The following is a 17,105-nucleotide window of genomic DNA, read 5'->3' as shown; positions in this document are numbered from 1 at the left end:
CAGACACAAAATTAGCTGAGTGTGGTGGCCGGAACCTGTAGTCTCAGCTACTCAGGAGGCTGAGGTAGGAGCTCAGCACTGCACTACAGCCTGGGCAACAAAGTGGGACCCTGTCTCAAAACAACAACTACGGTAATCCCCCCAAACTCTGTATCTCACCATCCATTTTTTTTTTTTTCTGTCAGGCCCTGCTGATATACACACACCATTGATGATTCAATCTTTCAATTTTTAAATTCATTATCAAAAGTATTTTCTGATGTAAGAGTGTGTTTGGGGAGTGGGGTTGCTTTTAAAAATTTCTGCTTGAACTCATGGGCACAGAATTCATCACTTGGGGTCACCTGACCAAAAAAGACCAGAAGGAGAGGCTTTTGATTGTTTCATTTTTTTCTCAACGTTTTATTTTTTAAAACTTCAAGCTTACAGAAAAGCTGAAAGTACAATATGGCAAACACAATTCACTAAGATTTTCTTTCTTTCTTTTCTTTTTCTTTTTTTGTAATTTTTGGTACAGACAGGATTTCACCCTGTTGTCCAGACTGGTTTCAAACCCCTAAGCTCAAAGCAATCCACCTGCCTCAGCCTCCCAAAGTGCTGGGATTACAAGCTTGAGCCACCGTATCCGGCCCGCATTTGCTTTCTTTTCTCGCTCATAAAGTTAACTTGCAACACATTAATGCATGCATCCCAGTTTTCTTTCTCTTCACTCCCTCTTTTCCTTCCTTGCAATTTTTATTTTGTGTTGCTCTTGTCGCCCAGGCTGGGGTGCAATGGGGCGATCTCGGCTCACTGCAACCTCCGCCTCCCGGGTTAAAGTGATTCTCCTACCTTAGCCTCCCGAGTAGCTGGGATCACAAGCAGACGCTACCACTCCTGGCTAATTTTGTATTTTTAGTAGAGACAGGATTTCACCATGTTGGCCAGGTTACTCTCGAACTTCTGACCTCAGGTGATCCACCCGCCTCAGCCTCCCAAAATCCTGGGATTACAGGCGTCTGAGCCACCGCGCCCGGCTTCCTCATAATTTTTTTTGAGACAAAGTTTCACTCTTGATGCCCAGGCTGGAGTGCAACGGCGCAATCTCCGCTCACTGCAACCTCCGCCTCCCGGGTTCAAATGATTCTCTTGCCTCAGCCTCCCGAGTAGCTGGGACTACAGGCGCCCGCCACCACGCCCGGCTACTTTTTGTATTTTTAGTAGAGACGGGGTTTCACCATGTTGGCCAGAATGATCTCGATCTCTTGACCTCGTGATCTACCCGCCTCGGCCTCCCAAAGTGCTGGGATTACAGGCATGAGCCACCGCGCCCGGGACCTCGTAATTTTTAAATGTTCAAGGCCCTGAGCTTCTCTTAGTCTCCCACTAGTGAGTTGAGCTCAGATCCTGCTGAGCACCAAATACCTCTAGGCTGAGTGATTTTCACTTGTTTGTAATATTTGTTTTAACAGTTTGGCCTACAATTCACACGACATGAAAAAAAGGTACAGTGGGCCCAGGATCTCCTAGTGTTACTCGCATGACGTCTTTTATGTTCCTTAAGGAAAAGTTCCTGGTTGTTTTTGGCAAAGACGTAGCTGGGTCTCTGCTTTTCTAATGTTCACAATTCAGGAAATCACTGCAACTACAAGGAGGTGAGCTTCCTCTCTGTCTCACCCTCTTCTCTGTCTCACCCTCTTCTCTCCGGACATTCGTCTCTGGTGTTGGGGACTGTAATCACGTGTACGCGATGCTCCCTAGGCTCTGAGAGCCGGGCTGGAGAATTCTTTCACAATGTTTTCTACTCCAGGAAAGAAGTACCGGGAAGAAGCCCCAACATAGGGAAGGCCCAGTTTGCAAGAATCTCAGAATCTAGGCAGTGAAAACTAATATGAAAAAGAATAAGTGGAAATAAACTTTTAGTTAGAATCATATAATTTTTTTTTTTTTTTTTTTTTTTTTGAGGAAGGCTCTGGCCCTGTCATCAAGCTGGAGTGCAGTGGCACGATCACGGCTCTCTGCAACCTCTGCCTACCGGGCTCAAGCGATCCGGCCTCTCGAGTAGATGGGACTACAGACAAGCGCCACCATGCCCGGCTAATTTTTTTGTGCTTTTGATAGAGCCCGGGTTTGCCACTTTGCCCAGGCTAATCTCGAACTGGTCAGCTCAAGCAATCTGGCCACTTTGGCCTCAGTGTTTAGGAGTTACAGGGACGAACCAGAATCATATAGTTGCAACCGGGGAATCTTAGGGACTTCCCTGGTGGTCTAGTGGTTAGGATTCGGCGCTCTCACCGCCGCGGCCCGGGTTCGATTCCCGGTCAGGGAAGGAGAAGAAGCTTCTTTTCCTGCGTTCTCTCAGAATCTTTTAAATAAACGTTATCTGCTAGTCAATTTCCCCCATCCCACTAAAAACTGAAATACAGAAAATGTAGAAAAATACTAATAAAGAAATCGCTCACGATTCTATCACTCGAAGACCACCCTTAATATCTAGGTTTTGAAACAAAGTGGAAGTATGCTATAATACTATTTTATCACCAGCTGTTTTTGTTGTTGTTGAGACGGAGTTTCGCTGTCGTTGCCCCAGGCTGGAGTGCAGTGGCGCGATCTCGGCTCACTGCAACCTCTGCCTCCCGGGTTCGAGCGATTCTCCTGCCTCAGCCTCCCAAGTAGCTGGGATTACAGGCCTGGGCTACCACGCCCGGCTAATTATGTATTTGTAGTAGAGACAGGGTTCACCATATTGGTCAGGCCGGTCTCGAACTCCTGACCTCAGGTGATCCACCCGCCTCTGCCTTACCAAAGTGACTGGATTATAGGCGTGAGCTACCGTGCTCGGCCAACACCACCTATTTTTAAGGTTAAAAATATATTTCTAACACTTTGCAGTGGAAATAAATACCCTTCAGTAACATATTTTCTTTCAATTTAATTACTGGATTTTCGAAAAGGTAATATATTTGTATGGTTTAGGATTCAAATATACAAAAGGGCAGAACTGATAAACCTGACTTTCACCTCTACCATTTATTTTCTCTCTAATGAAGTAACGGCTGTTAAGTTTCTTCGTTATGTTAGAGATGTTTTATGCAAATGCAAGTACATGCATATATACATACGTATTATATTTAAACATTCTCTCCCCCTTGTACAAATGGAAGTAATCTATACACAGTTTCTGCACTTTGCCTTTTCCATTTAACAGTATATTTTGGAAGTACTTACAGATTAGACGTGAAGAACTTCCTCATTCTTTCTTCTGGCACATAGCATTCCGTTGTATGGATTTTCCATAATTAGTTTAGCCAGCTTCCTACTATAGACACTTAGGTTATTTCTAGCCCTTTGCTATTTGGGGAAAAAAAAATGCTGTCATATATCGTCTTGTACATATGTAATCTTGCGCATGAGCGGAATAAATGCCCAGGAAACTAGAATTGACTTTTCTTAAAACTGTGAAACAAGCTACTACTACAGAATTTTCAATAGGAGAAATTCTAGAGAGCTTCCTTTTAATTTTCCTCTTGTAGGTTTTTCCTGCAGTCTAAATATTGCTTAGCCTAGAAATAAACGGGAAGACAAACCTGATTATTTACTTCTCATAAGTAGAGGAAGCAGCTTCTCTTTCGGTGTGCGTTGGTGGTATAGTGGTGAGCATAGCTGCCTTCCAAGCAGTTGACCCGGGTTCGATTCCCGGCCAACGCAGCGTTAGTTTTTCTTCCAGCTTTTTAGACTGTGTAGGCCTTGAAACCGACCAAAGCAGAGAACAGAGGAAATAGAGCTTTTGACCACTTTTGTGTCCTAGGTCTGCGCCAATATGGTCTGTCCCTCACACAGCAAACATCTGTATTTTGGTAACTGCACGTGCGAGCCAAGCCAGTCTGATGGGTTCGGCCGCTGGCGTCGCCTGAGTTAACAATAACTCTCCTAGGGGTCTAGGGAAGTGTCTGAAATAGAGGCTGGTTGGGTTTGTTTTTCTGAATCGGCAGAGGTGGCTCTGATATATTTATGAGTCAAGATGAGGAAGTCAGCACAAGCTCCCACAATGCCAGAGAGAGAGTACACAGCGCTTCTTGTACCTGTGACGGAAGCAAGAAATTAAGACGGGGCTCTCATCCCCTCCCCAGCTCACTAGCTCCGTTTTTCTTCCGGTTCCACCGTTCTGGGAAGAGAAACCTCAATTCCGTGGTACAGGCTGCAGATGTAATTTGGAAAATCCTTCGAGGCTGCCCCTCTTATCCTGGGCGAAGCAGCTTGATTCTTTGGAGGGGGAAGAGGGAAATGGAGGCGGAGAGGCGGCGTGGTCCTGGGTTGCAGCTGACGCTTTCTGCCCTCTAGTCAGGACCTTGGCCCGCCGCCGCCCAGCGGAGCGGGTGGTGCTACCGCTGGTATCCAGGGATTTAGAGTCTAAGAAACTGATTCGGGTATCGGAGCTTCAAGGTTGCAGAGTGAAAAAGTTTGGAGTTGATTGATGCGGACCTCACGGAGTGGCCAAATAAAAGTGGCACGAAACAGCCATTCTTATTTCAAGAGGCATTAAATCCAGCTGTAGTTTGGCGCCTAGTTAGTGGCTCGCCGTGATCGTATAGTGGTTAGTACTCTGCGTTGTGGCCGCAGCAACCTCGGTTCGAATCCGAGTCACGGCATGTGGTTCTAACTTGCTTAGGTGTTACTTTTTTTTTTAAATTAACACTTTCAAAAGAGTGACACATGCTTGTAATTCTGCCTTCGCTTAGCATCCCCGCGGAAGTGCAGTCCACAAATTAGGTGAACAACAATAGCTCCAGGCCGACGTGGTGGCTCGCGCCATTACGTAATCCCAGCAGCTTTGGGAAATCTCGGAGGCGGGAGAATCCCTGGAGCCCAGGAGTTCGCGACCAGCTTGAGACGCCTCCCTACACGTTTAGAATTTTTTTTTTTTTTTTTTTGAGACAGAGTCTTGCTCTGTTGCCCAGGGTGGAGTGCAGTGGCGCGATCTCGGCTCACTGCAACCTCCGCCTCCCGGGTTCAAGCAATTCTCCTGCCTCAGCCTCCTGAGTAGCTGGGATTATAGGCGCCCGCCACCACGCCCAGCTAATTTTTGTATTTTTAGTAGAGACGGGGTTTCACTATGTTGGTCAGGCTGGTCTCGAACCCCTGACCTCGTGATCCACCCGCCTCGGCCTCCCAAAGTGCTGGGATTACAGGCGTGAGCCACCGCCCCCAGCCAGAAAAAGAATTTTTAAGATGGTGGAGGGCGCTTTTGGTCCAGCTACTTAGGGAGGGTGAGGTGGGTGCATCACTTGAGCCCGGGAAGTAGAGGCTGCAATGAACTATGATCGCGCCACTGCACTCCAGCCTGGACAACAGAGCCGGACCCTGTCTCACACAACAATAGTTCCAGTTGGCTCACACTGCGGCTCGCCCACCAAGGCGCTAAGCAACCCAGGCGGGAAGCCTTAGAGCGATATGGAGGCCCACGGAGCTGGGACCACGGTTGTTCTTTTGGCCTTCACTTGAGCAGAGGAGAGAACCCTTCCCTTGTGACTCTGGAACTCAGTGCCTCTTCCAGGATGGAGAACTAAAATGCTTTGCAGAGAGGTTTTTGCGCCTCTCATCTGAGTTTCCTCGGGCTCTTTCGCACCCTCCTATGAAGTCGGTGAGGAGGTTCCCTCAGTGGAAGGAATCTGCGGAAACACTAAGGTTTCAGGCAGGACTCGGGATTCCCGAGTCCTCCGCGAGCCTTCCTGGCTCTCTGCAGCCCCCATCGCTCTCTAAACCCCAAATTCCTTCATGGCAAAAAGCTATTATGAAAAGGCTATTGCCGTGTCCACCAGTCCTAGGTCCTGAAACTTCTTTCACACGAAATAATATGCAATTAGATCATACAACCTCTCCATCAGTGGAAAATGATTTCATATAGAAACACAACAGCAACCAGTGCCCGGCTAGCTCAGTCGGTAGAGCATGAGACTCTTAATCTCAGGGTCGTGGGTTCGAGCCCCACGTTGGGCGCGGCGTTTTTGTTTAACCCTCTCGCTGAGCTACCATAGAAACATGAACTTCTAAATCGCCACAGCGGCTACTGCCCTTTTATGGTCACTGATTCCAGAAATCGCCTCCATTCCCCCCAAATTCATCAAGAAAAGAGGAATGTGGGCCGGGCGCAGTGGCTCACGCCTGTAATCCCAGTACTTTGGGAGGCCAAGGCGGGCGGATCACCTGAGGTCAGGGGTTCGAGACCAGCCTCAACATGGAGAAACCCCTTCTCTACTAAAAATACGAAATTAGCCGGGCATGGAGGTGCCTGCCTGTAATCCCAGCTACTAGGGAGGCTGAGGCAGGAGAATTGCTTGAACCTGGAAGGCGGAGGTTGCGGTGAGCCGAGATCACGCCATTGCACTCCGTCTCAGGAAAAAAAAAAAAAAGAGGAATCTGGGGATTCTAGTGTCTGTAGTGACCACATGCTTCTAATCCACGATGGGCTTCTCAACTGGGCAAAGGCAGACAAGCTGAGCAGTCTGAGGAGAGTCCGAAATCGCTCGACACTGCTCCAGGGAGAACAGCCTTAGGACGGTTCCAGAGGGAAATACTGGTTTTCTTCTTGTTGGTGGGAAATTTTGAATGGGGTTTTGAAAGGCCTTTTTAGTGAGTTAAAATATTCTCAGCTAGGTGTTAGGGAGCATCTGTTTGCTTTTTAGGTTTGGAAGCCTTCATCAGCCGCAAAGGGCTGTAAAATACAACCAGTTTAGGAAGGTCAGGAAAAAGAGGAGAGGGCTCTAGAAAAGAAGTTGAGGAGGCAGAGGAGAGAAGCGTAAGAGCAAAGAAAGGAGGAGCAAAGACGAACGGGTAGGGCAGCGAGTAGGGAGTTTACAGTTGCAGTCTTATTTGATGAATATAGGCTGCCACTCCAGAGTGCTGGGCCCACTGCTTTAATTAGTTATTGATCCACCGGAGAACTTTTTTCCGTTCCCGAAAGCCTAGAGTTGTTTGCCTTACATTTGTTCCTGCTAAATTACCTTTAACTGTTGCTTTGGCTGGCGTAGGTTAAGTTGGTTTGCCAGGTGGGTGGAAGCCAAGATTGGCACCATTCAAGACACATTCTTTTTTTTTTTGAGACAGTCTCGCTCTGTCGCCCAGGCTGGAGTGCAGTGGCCCGATCTCGGCTCACTGCAGCCTCTGCCTCCCGGGTTCAAGCGATTCTCCCGCCTCAGCCTCCCGAGTAGCTGGGATTACAGGCGCCCCCCATCATGCCCAGCTAATTTTTGTATTTTTAGTAGAGACGGGGTTTCACCATGTTGGCCAGGCTGGTTTCGAACTCCTGACCTCAGGTGATCTGCCCGCCTTGGCTTCCTAAAGTGCTAGAATTACAGGCATGAGCCACCGCTCCCGGCCTGAACATTCCTTTTTAACTCCTCGTACAGATCTTCCACCTCCTTTCCCTAAGGATCATTTACCAGTACTTTTTATTTTTTAAGAGTGTAAATATGCTTTAGTCTCACATATAGTCCACCAACCATCTCCAAAATGACCAGTTATTCTCAAAGTGTGGTCCCAGGACAAGCATCTTCAGTATCACCTGGAAACTTGAGACAAACGCAAACTATTGAGTGCCACCTTAGACCTATTGAATCAGAAACCCCCAGGGTGGCCCCAACAATCTGTGACTTAACAAGCTCTCTAGGTGGTTTGGAATGTTCAAGTTTGGGAACCACTGCATTAGGGCAGCCTCCTTCCCTATTAACCGAGGTATATCACATTCTTGGATAGGAGACTCAACATCATAAAGACAGCACCTCTCCTTTACTTAGTGTCTGAATTGAACATGGTTTTCATAAAACTGTCCAAAGAATTTTTTTCTTTTTTATTCAAACTAGACAATATGATTATAAAGTTCAAAAGGAAAATACCAAGGAGAAATATCCAAGGAATTCTTTCTTTTTTTTTTTTTTTAGAGACAGTATCTCTCTCTGTCACCCAAGCTGGAGTGCAGTAGCATGATCTTGGCTCACTGCAACCTCCACCTCCCTCAGGCTCAGCCAATCCTCCCACCTTAGCCTCCCAAGTAGCTGGGTTTACAGGCGCTTGCCATCATGCTTGGCTGATTTTTTAACTTTCTGTAGAGATGAGGGCTCACTGTATTGCCTAGGGTGGTCCCAAACTCCTGGACTCAAGCGATATGCCCACCTCAGCCTCCCAAAGTGTTGGGATTACAGGCCTGAACCACTGTGCCCAAACTAATAGTAAATTTTCCTAAAGTTTAAGTTGGAGAGGTTTTTTTTTTTTTTTTTTTTTTTGAGACAGAGTCTCGCACTTTTGCCCAGGCTGGAGTGTAGTGGCCGATCTCGGCCCACTGCAAGCTCCGCCTCCAGGGTTCACGCCATTCTCCTTCCTCAGCCTCCCGAGTAGCTGGGACTACAGGCTCCCGCCACCACGCCCCGCTAATTTTTGTATTTTTAGTAGAAACGGGGTTTCACTGTATTAGCCAGGATGGTCTCGATCTTCTGACCTTGTGATCTGCTCGCCTTGGCCTCCCAAAGTGCTGGGATTACAGGCGTGAGCCACCGCGCCCAGCGGGGAGGTTAGTATACATTGTGAATGAGAGGATAAGTTGGTACAAGTTCTACAGGGTGCTTTATGACAATACCTATGAAAGTAAAAAAACATTTTTTCTTGGAGACTGAATCTCACTCTGTCGCCCAGGCTGGAGTGCAGTGGCACAATCTTGGCTCCCTACAACCTTCGCCTCCCAGATTCAAGTGATTCTCCCACCTCAGTCTCCCGAGTAGTTGGGACCACATGCGCACACCACCACCCCCGGCTAATTTTTTTGTGTTTTTAGTAGAGATGGGGTTTTACCATATTGGCCAGGCTGGTCTCAAACTCCTGACCTCAGGTGATCCACCCACTTTGGCCTCCCAAAGTCCTGGGATTACAGGTGTGAGCCACAATGCCTGACCAAAAAAAGATTTAAAAAAATTTTTTCTTTTAAACTTATGTCATGGCCGGGCACGGTGGCTCACGCCTGTAATCCCAGCACTTTGTGAGGCTGAGGCGGGTGGACCACCTGAGGTCGGGAGTTCGAGACCAGCCTGACCAACATGGAGAAACCCTGTCCCTACTAAAAATACAAAATTAGCCAGGCGTGGTGGCACATGCCTGTAATCCCAGCTACTAGGGAGGCTGAGGCAGGAGAATAGCTTGAACCTGGGAGGCAGAGGTTGCGGTGAGCTGAGACCATGCCATTGCACTCCAGCCTGGGCAATAAGAGTGAAACTCCGTCTCAAAAAAAAAAAGAAAAAAGAAAAAGAAAAAAATGTTGGTTATATTTTGCAGCTTCTCTCATCAAGACAGTCTATTTCTCCTCTGAATCTGGGATTGGCTATGTGACTTGCTTTGGGCAAATGTTGGTGCCTTCGCAAAACTAACAGGAGAGGCTTACACATGGGGGGATTACCTGCTTTTTGCTTACCTGCTTTTTGCTTACCTGCTTTTTGCTTCACTTGAAATTCTGAGACCATGATCTGAAGCTCCCCCCAAGCTAGCCTGCTGGAGAGATCACATGAAGAAAAAGATCCATGCATCCCACTTTTCCCAACCAATCCAGCTATACCCCAGATGTGTGAGTGAGGCCATCCTAGACCATCCAGCCCCAAATGAATCAGCTTGGACTAGAAGAATTTCCAAGCCAACTCACAGAATCACTAAAAATAATCAATTATTGTTATTCTAAGTCAATAAGCTTGGGATGGTTTATTATGCAGCAAAAGTATATCAGAAGGGTGATGGTAGTTGCAGGAAATAAATATATACCTTTAATTGTATATGCATAAACATCTTTGGAATGATACCTCCAAAATATACATTCCTATATTGAAAGAGCACACTGTGTACCCAGCATGGTGGATGAAAACAGATCATGAAGTTTCAGAATAGTAGGAAGAGGTAGAAGATTCTATAAGCTTTTGGGAGGGGAGATAGGAGAACAGTTTAAGGCAAATAACAAAGAATCAGAACGGCATCCATCTTCTCTACGGTGTTGAGGCGCTCCAGTCTATAACCATCAGGAACAAACCTATAGTCAAATCTGAGTATATTGGCTCATTGCAACAGAGGAGACAGCAAACACTATGGGGAAATTGTGGGACAATTCTTCCTTTGGGAATCTCGATATTTTTATCTAGAAAGTGGGAGGAATGGTTGCAGAACTAAACACATAATTGGTAAAGAATCAACAGTCAATACAAAAGTTAACCGAGCATGGTTGGGCATGCCTGTAATCCCAGCTACTTAAGAGGCTGAGGGAGGAGAATTGCTTGAACCTGGGAGGTGGAGGTTGCAGTGAGCTGAGATGATGCCCCTTCACTCCAGCCTGGGCAACAGAGGCTGTCTCAAAAGAAAAAAAAAGGCCGGGTGCAGTGGCTCACGCCTGTAATCCCAACACTTTGGGAGGCCGAGGCGGGCGGATCACAAGGTCAGGAGTTCGAGACCAGCCTGGCCAATATGGAGAAACCCCGTCTCTACTAAAAATACAAAAATTAGCTGAGTTTGGTGGCGGGCACCTGTAGTCCCAGCTACGTGGGAGGTTGAGGCAGGAGAATCGCTTGAACCCGGCAGGCAGAGGTTGCAGTGGGCCGAGATCGCGCCACTGCACTCCAGTCTGGCGACAGAGCAAGACTCCGTCTCAAAAAAATAAAAAATAAAAGAATTAACAGTCACTATTAGTAGCTGGGAAAGGGGAATGTTTGATCATATTATGGTTTGAACAGTGTTCTGTTTGTGCTCAAACATGATTGTGAAATAGTCTTTCTTTCATCCTGGTGAGAGCGTAACTTTGTCTAATATTGGTGTTGTGAAATTTTTAGTTTGAACTGGAGAACATCATGGCCTAGGTGTTTGTCAGACCACCTAGCTCTAGCTGAGAGCAGAAAAGGGTTACTTTTTTCTTTCTCAGAAAAGACTATGGAAAACAGTAAACAACAAGGGCTGGGCGCGGCGGTGGTTCAGGCCTGTAATCCCAGCACTTTGCAAAGCTGAGGGAGGCGGATCACTTGAGGTCAGGAGTTTGAAACTGTAGCAGGAGAGGTCATAGACGAAATCCCTCAGACACCGGATTGTGGAAGGTAAGAGCTTTATTCAGCTGGGAGCGTCGGTCGACTCACGTCCTAGAAACCGAGCTCCCCGAATAAGTAATTCCTGTCCCTTTTAAGGGCTCACAACTCTAAAGGGGCTGTGGGTTGGGGGGGAGGTAATGATCGATTGCGCAAGCGAGGGGTACGTGACTGGGGGCTGCATGCACCGGTAATCAGAACGAAACAGAACAGAAAAGGGAGTTTCATAATGCTTTTTTATACAAAGTCTGGAATTTATAGACAGCACAAGTGGTGAGGTCAGGGGTTGAATTTTAACAACCAGGCCCGAAATGTGGCACCCGGTTGTCTGACCGTGATTTTCACTTCTGCCCATTCTTTCAACCTCCACTTTTTCAGCAAACAAGAAATTAAGTATAAGACAATATGAGGAGTGGTCTCCTCTCTCAAAACCAGCTTGGCCAACATGGCAAAACCCCATCTCTACTAAAAATAAAAAAAACTAGCCAGGTGTGGTGGTGGGTGCCTGTAATCCCAGCTACTGGGGAGGCTGAGGCAGGAGAATCGCTTGAACCCGGGAGGTGGAGGTTGCAGTGAGCCGAGATCCCGCCGCCGCACTCCAGCCTGGGCGACGGAGCAAGGCGAGACTCTGTTTCAAAAAAAAAAAAAAAAAAAAGCAGTGCCTTTAAAAATCTGAGAGAGAAATTATTTCAACCTATCTCTGTGTATCTCTATCTAGTAAAATATCAATTAAGTGTATGGATATAATAGACATTTTCAGACATGCAGTGTCTCAAAAAGTTTATTTCTAAGGTAACCACTTTATAGGAGGTTTTGGAGGATATGCATCATCAGAAGGAAGAAGTGAGTGAGGAATGAACCCCCTTGAGATCCAGGAAGCAGGGGAATCTAACAAAAGAGAAAGGCAATGGAAATGCCAAGATGGTGCAGTAAAGACAGACGTGGTAACAGCTGTGGGATAAGCCTGAAGAGCAAATCATCCAGAATGGAGCAGGTAGGAATGTGCCAGGAAAAATTGCTTTTTTTTTTTTTTTTTTTTTTTTTGAGACAGAGTCTCGCTCTTTCGCCCAGGCTGGAGTGATGTGGCACGATCTTGGCTCACTGCAACTTCTGCCTCCCCAGTTCAAGCGATTCTCCTGCCCTCAGATTCCCGAGTAGCTGGGAGTGCAGGCGCCCGCCACCATGCCCGACTAATTTTTGTATTTTTAGTAAAGACGGGGTTTCACCATGCTGGCCAGGCTGTTCTTGAACTCCTGACCTAAGGTGATCCACCTGCCTGGGCCTCCCAAAGTGCTGGGATTATAGGCATGAGCCACCACGCTGGGCCAGGAAAAATTTCTTGAACAAATTACAAGCAAGCAAACCAACCAAAATGATTGTGTGTTTCTATGTGTTGAGGGGAGATTTACAGAGCTGGGGAGAAATTGGCTAGTATTAAGTAATAAATACATGAAAAACTAACCAAATGGAAAAATAAGATTATTATTGCCAGGGTAAATACTGTACAAAAACAAAAATCACTATCTAGAAGCTAGGAAGAGGACTCACACCAAGAACCAAACCTGCTGGCACCTTGATCTTGGACATCTCAGCCTCCACAACTGTGAGAAATAAATGTTTAAGCCACCCAGTAGATGGTATTTTGTTACAGCAGCCTGCGATAACTAAGACATCCAAACCTCTGAAAGAATCAGAATAAGACTTTACTTAACTCTAGGTATATCTATTTGAGAATCCATCCTCTATTTCTATTTTCTTAGCTTTAAAGAAAATTTGGGGGGTGCTATGGCAATAGGTGTAGGGACCACTGCAACAGAATCTTGCAGTGCAGGAGAGAGATTGGACTCAACTTCTATTTCTGTTTCTTATGACGTTTTCTTTAGCTACTTGCCTATCCAGCTCACCAGACAGTGTTTCATAGCAAGTACCATGTACCAGCATAGACCAAACAATTCCACAAGAGCAGTAGAATAGCCAGTATTATTAAGTTCCAACAATAAAAACCCAAGAATGCAATCTCTCCTCTTGTTGCCACAATAAGAAAAAGATCCATTATATAAAGTCTCAATTAGATGAAAATTTAAAATCTCCCCTTTTCAATTTTTATTTGGCTAAGGACCAACTCTGTGCCAAATTAAAGGTCTCCCTCTGGAGGGTTAGGTCTGAGTTCTTCTTCAGCAGCTGAAGCCTGGGTTCTCTGTCACAGAAACAGTGGGAACACCCATTGTCAGCACTTTTATAGTCAGGTGAATCCAACCTCAAGTCTCTCTTGTGAACCACTTTCCCAGAATTCTCAGGGGTCAGGAGAACAAAGGAGAACAGTGTAGCACCAGCTCCTTACCTGTAAGATTCAGGGCTATCTGTGAGACCAGCAAGAAATAATATTCCCCAAACAAAAGTGAAGAGTTTGCGCTGCTATTAAATGTCAGATAGTGTGGCCAAGGAAGGAGCATTCTCTTAGGATGTGGGAATATGACTAGGCCTAACTTCTTTAGAGGTCAATTAAGCATCAGTTAGAAAAATTGGAAAGGCACAAATACTTTGACCAGGGAAGTCTATTTCTAGAAGTCTGTTTTAAGAAATCTTTGCACAGCTCACACCTGTAATCCTAGCACTTTGGGAGGCCGAGGTGCGCAGATCACGAGATCAGGAGATCAAGACCATCCTGGCTAACACAGTGAAACCTGGTCTCTATTAAAAATCCAAAAATTAGCCGGGCGTGGTGGCGGGCGCCTGTAGTCCCAGCTACTCGGGAGGCTGAGGCAGGAGAATGGCATGAACCTGGGAGGCGGAGCTTGCAGTGAGCCGAGATCGTGCCACTGCACTCCAGCCTGGGTGACAGAGCGAGACACCGTCTCAAAAAAGAAAAAAAAGAAATCCTTGCACAAAAGACATTTGTATAAGGATGTTCTCTGAATAATTTTTTTTTTTTTTTTTTTTTGAGACGGAGTCTCGCTCTGTCGCCCAGGCTGGAGTGCAGTGGCGCGATCTCGGCTCACTGCAAGCTCCGCCTCCCAGGTTCATGCCATTCTCCTGCCTCAGCCTCTCCGAGTAGCTGGGACTACAGGCGCCCGCCACCACGCCCGGCTAATTTTTTGTATTTTTTAGTAGAGATGGGGTTTCACCGTGGTATCGATCTCCTGACCTCGTGATCCGCCCGCCTCGGCCTCCCAAAGTGCTGGGATTACAAGCGTGAGCCACCGCGCCCGGCCTCTGAATAATTTTTATAAGAATAAGCATTAGACACAATTTTGTGTCCATTAGCTGAGGGCCATTTAAATATATACTGATTCATCCATACCATAAAAAAGATAAGCTATTGTTTAAAAGGCTGAGGTAAAATATGAAAGTGGTGATGATGATGCCACTGAAAATAATTATAGCAGCTGACGTTTAATGAACATCTGTTAGGTTGCTCAAATGCTTTATGTGTATTTCTCATCAAATGTGTCAACCAAAAATAAAATTCTAAGGCCCCCCAACCATCTGAATGGACCCCTGCTCTAGGTCAAGGACATTCCACAGTTAACCTGAAAAACTAGTTCAGGCCATGATGGGAGGAAGTTGGACATGCCTCATCATACCCTCCTTCCTTTTGGAACTCAGGAAAAGCCAACCAGCATTAACATCAACACAGACCTTAAGTCTGATAAGAAACATTTACAATCTATTTTCTCTGAAGCCTGCTACCTGGAGGCTTCATCTGCATGGTAAAACCTTGGTCTCCACAACCCCCTATCTAACCCAGAAATTCCCTTCTGGAATAATAACTCTTTCAACCAATGGCTAATCAGAAAAATTTTAAATCTATGACCTGGAAGCCCCCCACCCTTTGAGTTGTCCCTCCTTCCAGATTGAAGCAGTGTAAGTCTTACATGTATTGATCTATGTATTCTGTCTCCCTAAAATGAATAAAAGCAAGCTGTACCCGACCACCTTGGGCACATGTTGCCAGGACCTCCTGAAGCTGTGTCATGGGTGCCACCTTAACCTTGCAAAGTAAACTTTCTAAATTTATTGAGACCTGTCTCACATACTTTTGGATTCACAAATGTTAGATTAATCCATGAGGGAAGCATTGTTTATTTATTTATTATTATTATTATTTTTTTGAGATGGAGTCGGCTCTGTTACCAGGCTAGAGTGCAGTGGCGCAATCTTGGCTCACTGCAACCTCTGCCTCCTGGGTTCAAGCTATTCTCCTGCCTCAGCCTCTCAAGTAGCTGGGATTACAGGCACCTGCCACCACGCCCAGCTCATTTTTGTATTTTTAGTAGAGATGGGGTTTCACCAAGTTGACCAGGCAGGTCTCAAACTCCTAACCTTGGGTAATCTGCCGGCCTCATCCTCCCAAAGTGCTGCAATTACAGGCATGAGCCACTATGCCCAGCCAAGGGAAGCACTTTTTTTTTTTCTGTTTTTTATAGACGAAGAAATAGAGATACAGAAAATTCAGTAACGTTTTAAAAGTCACATCATGAACCAACCAAGATTTCAACCCAGAAATTGAGGCTTCACCACAAGTGAAGACTGGGGTTTTCTTGTTTTCAATTATTGGGAGTTTTGGATTTCCAGGAATGTTCAGTTGTAAAAACCCAGTTTCAGGAGGTGATGAAATAGGTGCAGTGGCTATGGCGTAAGCCCTGAAGCCCCAGGCTCAGGCTCTATTGAAAAATTACTTTTGCTGAAATATTCCTGTTTTTAGGAACTTCCGTGGAACTTGAGCCTTCGCGCAGCATATTTTGGCATCTGATTTAAAGCTAGTAGAGATTCGGAAGATTCCCAGGATTAAAGTCTTTAAACAGAAAGTGTGAATCTTGCCTAAGTAAAAGGTGTCATCCCTGGGTGGGCTTGAACCACCAGCCTCTCGGTTCGAACAGCCAAACGTACTAACCGATTGTGCCTCAGAGAGTCTAATGGTTTAGGTTTGCTGATACCAGAAATGGCATTTTAACCTTTGGCCGCAGATAGTCTCATATGTCTGTGGCCTGTCCGATCCCGCGGCACTCCAGAAACCCAGAACACGGGAGATATTGAAGCCAAGAGAGTCGAGTCTTTGGGCACTTTGGACATTCTACCCGGGCAGAGTCAGCTGGGGGACTCCAACGGCCAAACAGCCGCCTGCTCCTCACCATCTGCTCTTCACTGCTTCCCCTGCCTGCTCTTCACCGTCTCAAAAGTCGCCGGCCCCTCTACAGGCGACAACTGCAGCTTCTCCGGCGGCAGCAGCTTCTCCGGCGGCAGTCACTCGCATTCCCATTCTTAGCGCCGCTCACACCTTGCGCCCACAGTCATTTCCGCCGGGCCCGGGCCAGCGGACACGCGCGTGGGAAGGACCAGAACCCGTGGTGTCCTCACTGCGTCGCCCTCGGGCCCTCAGAGGTGGGATCCACCGGACAGGGACCTGGAGTTTGCACAGGCTGCAGCCCTTCGCCCAGAGCCAGCCTAGCACCTAGTAGGCGCGCAATAAATGCTCGGTGAAGGAAGGCATTCCACCGCAGGGTTTTAGGAGAACCATGAATTCCCGTGTGAACGTTAAGCGTTTAGTCCTACTAGGAGTCTGGAATATGGAGACCTGAACTGTTTCTCAAAGGCAGCTGTTCTTGTATTCCAAGAGCTGGTTTATAATTCAGCAAAGGTCCCTGCCTGGTGGATCCCACCTCTGGAGACCCGAGGATGGTGCGGTGGGGGGCACCGTGGGTTCTTGTCCTTTCCACGCTCACGTCCACCGGCCCAGGCCCAAAGGAAATGTCTGTGAGCACAAGATGTGAAGACAGTTACAAATACCAGCTAGGGCCAGTTACAGCTGCAGAAATGACGACTTGTAATAGGAGTATTTCTTCATTATTTTGAGATGAATGCATTTGGGTGTATATTAACCAATACTTTTATTGAGAATTCTCCTCTTCCATCATCCTAGCTAGCGCATTCATTAATAATTAACTTTTAGAAATCTCAATATTTAGGATACAGGATAGCAAATATGGAATGTGATCTAGCTAAAAAAGGAGTGAACATCATTCAAAGACAAAA

At 46.5% G+C, this 17,105-nt stretch overlaps 4 non-coding genes across 4 annotated transcripts; all 4 read left to right on the top strand.

Annotated features, from left to right (window-relative positions):
* The first annotated feature begins 2,236 nt into the window (after positions 1-2,236).
* Positions 2,237-2,308, top strand: TRNAE-CUC. Its single transcript has one exon. It is a non-coding gene; the product is annotated as a tRNA-Glu (tRNA).
* Positions 2,309-3,615: 1,307 nt separating this feature from the next.
* TRNAG-UCC lies at positions 3,616-3,687 on the top strand. Its single transcript has one exon. It is a non-coding gene; the product is annotated as a tRNA-Gly (tRNA).
* An 869-nt stretch (positions 3,688-4,556) lies between these two features.
* TRNAH-GUG lies at positions 4,557-4,628 on the top strand. The gene has a single exon. It is a non-coding gene; the product is annotated as a tRNA-His (tRNA).
* A 1,275-nt stretch (positions 4,629-5,903) lies between these two features.
* On the top strand, positions 5,904-5,976 carry TRNAK-CUU. Its single transcript has one exon. It is a non-coding gene; the product is annotated as a tRNA-Lys (tRNA).
* Positions 5,977-17,105: the final 11,129 nt, after the last annotated feature.

The sequence above is a fragment of the Nomascus leucogenys genome, chromosome 12 (genome assembly GCF_006542625.1).
Source record: "Nomascus leucogenys isolate Asia chromosome 12, Asia_NLE_v1, whole genome shotgun sequence".
In the NCBI taxonomy this organism is placed as follows: Eukaryota; Metazoa; Chordata; class Mammalia; order Primates; family Hylobatidae; genus Nomascus; species Nomascus leucogenys.
The sequence above is the reverse complement of the archived record's forward strand: the minus strand, read 5'-3'. Positions and strand labels throughout refer to the sequence as shown.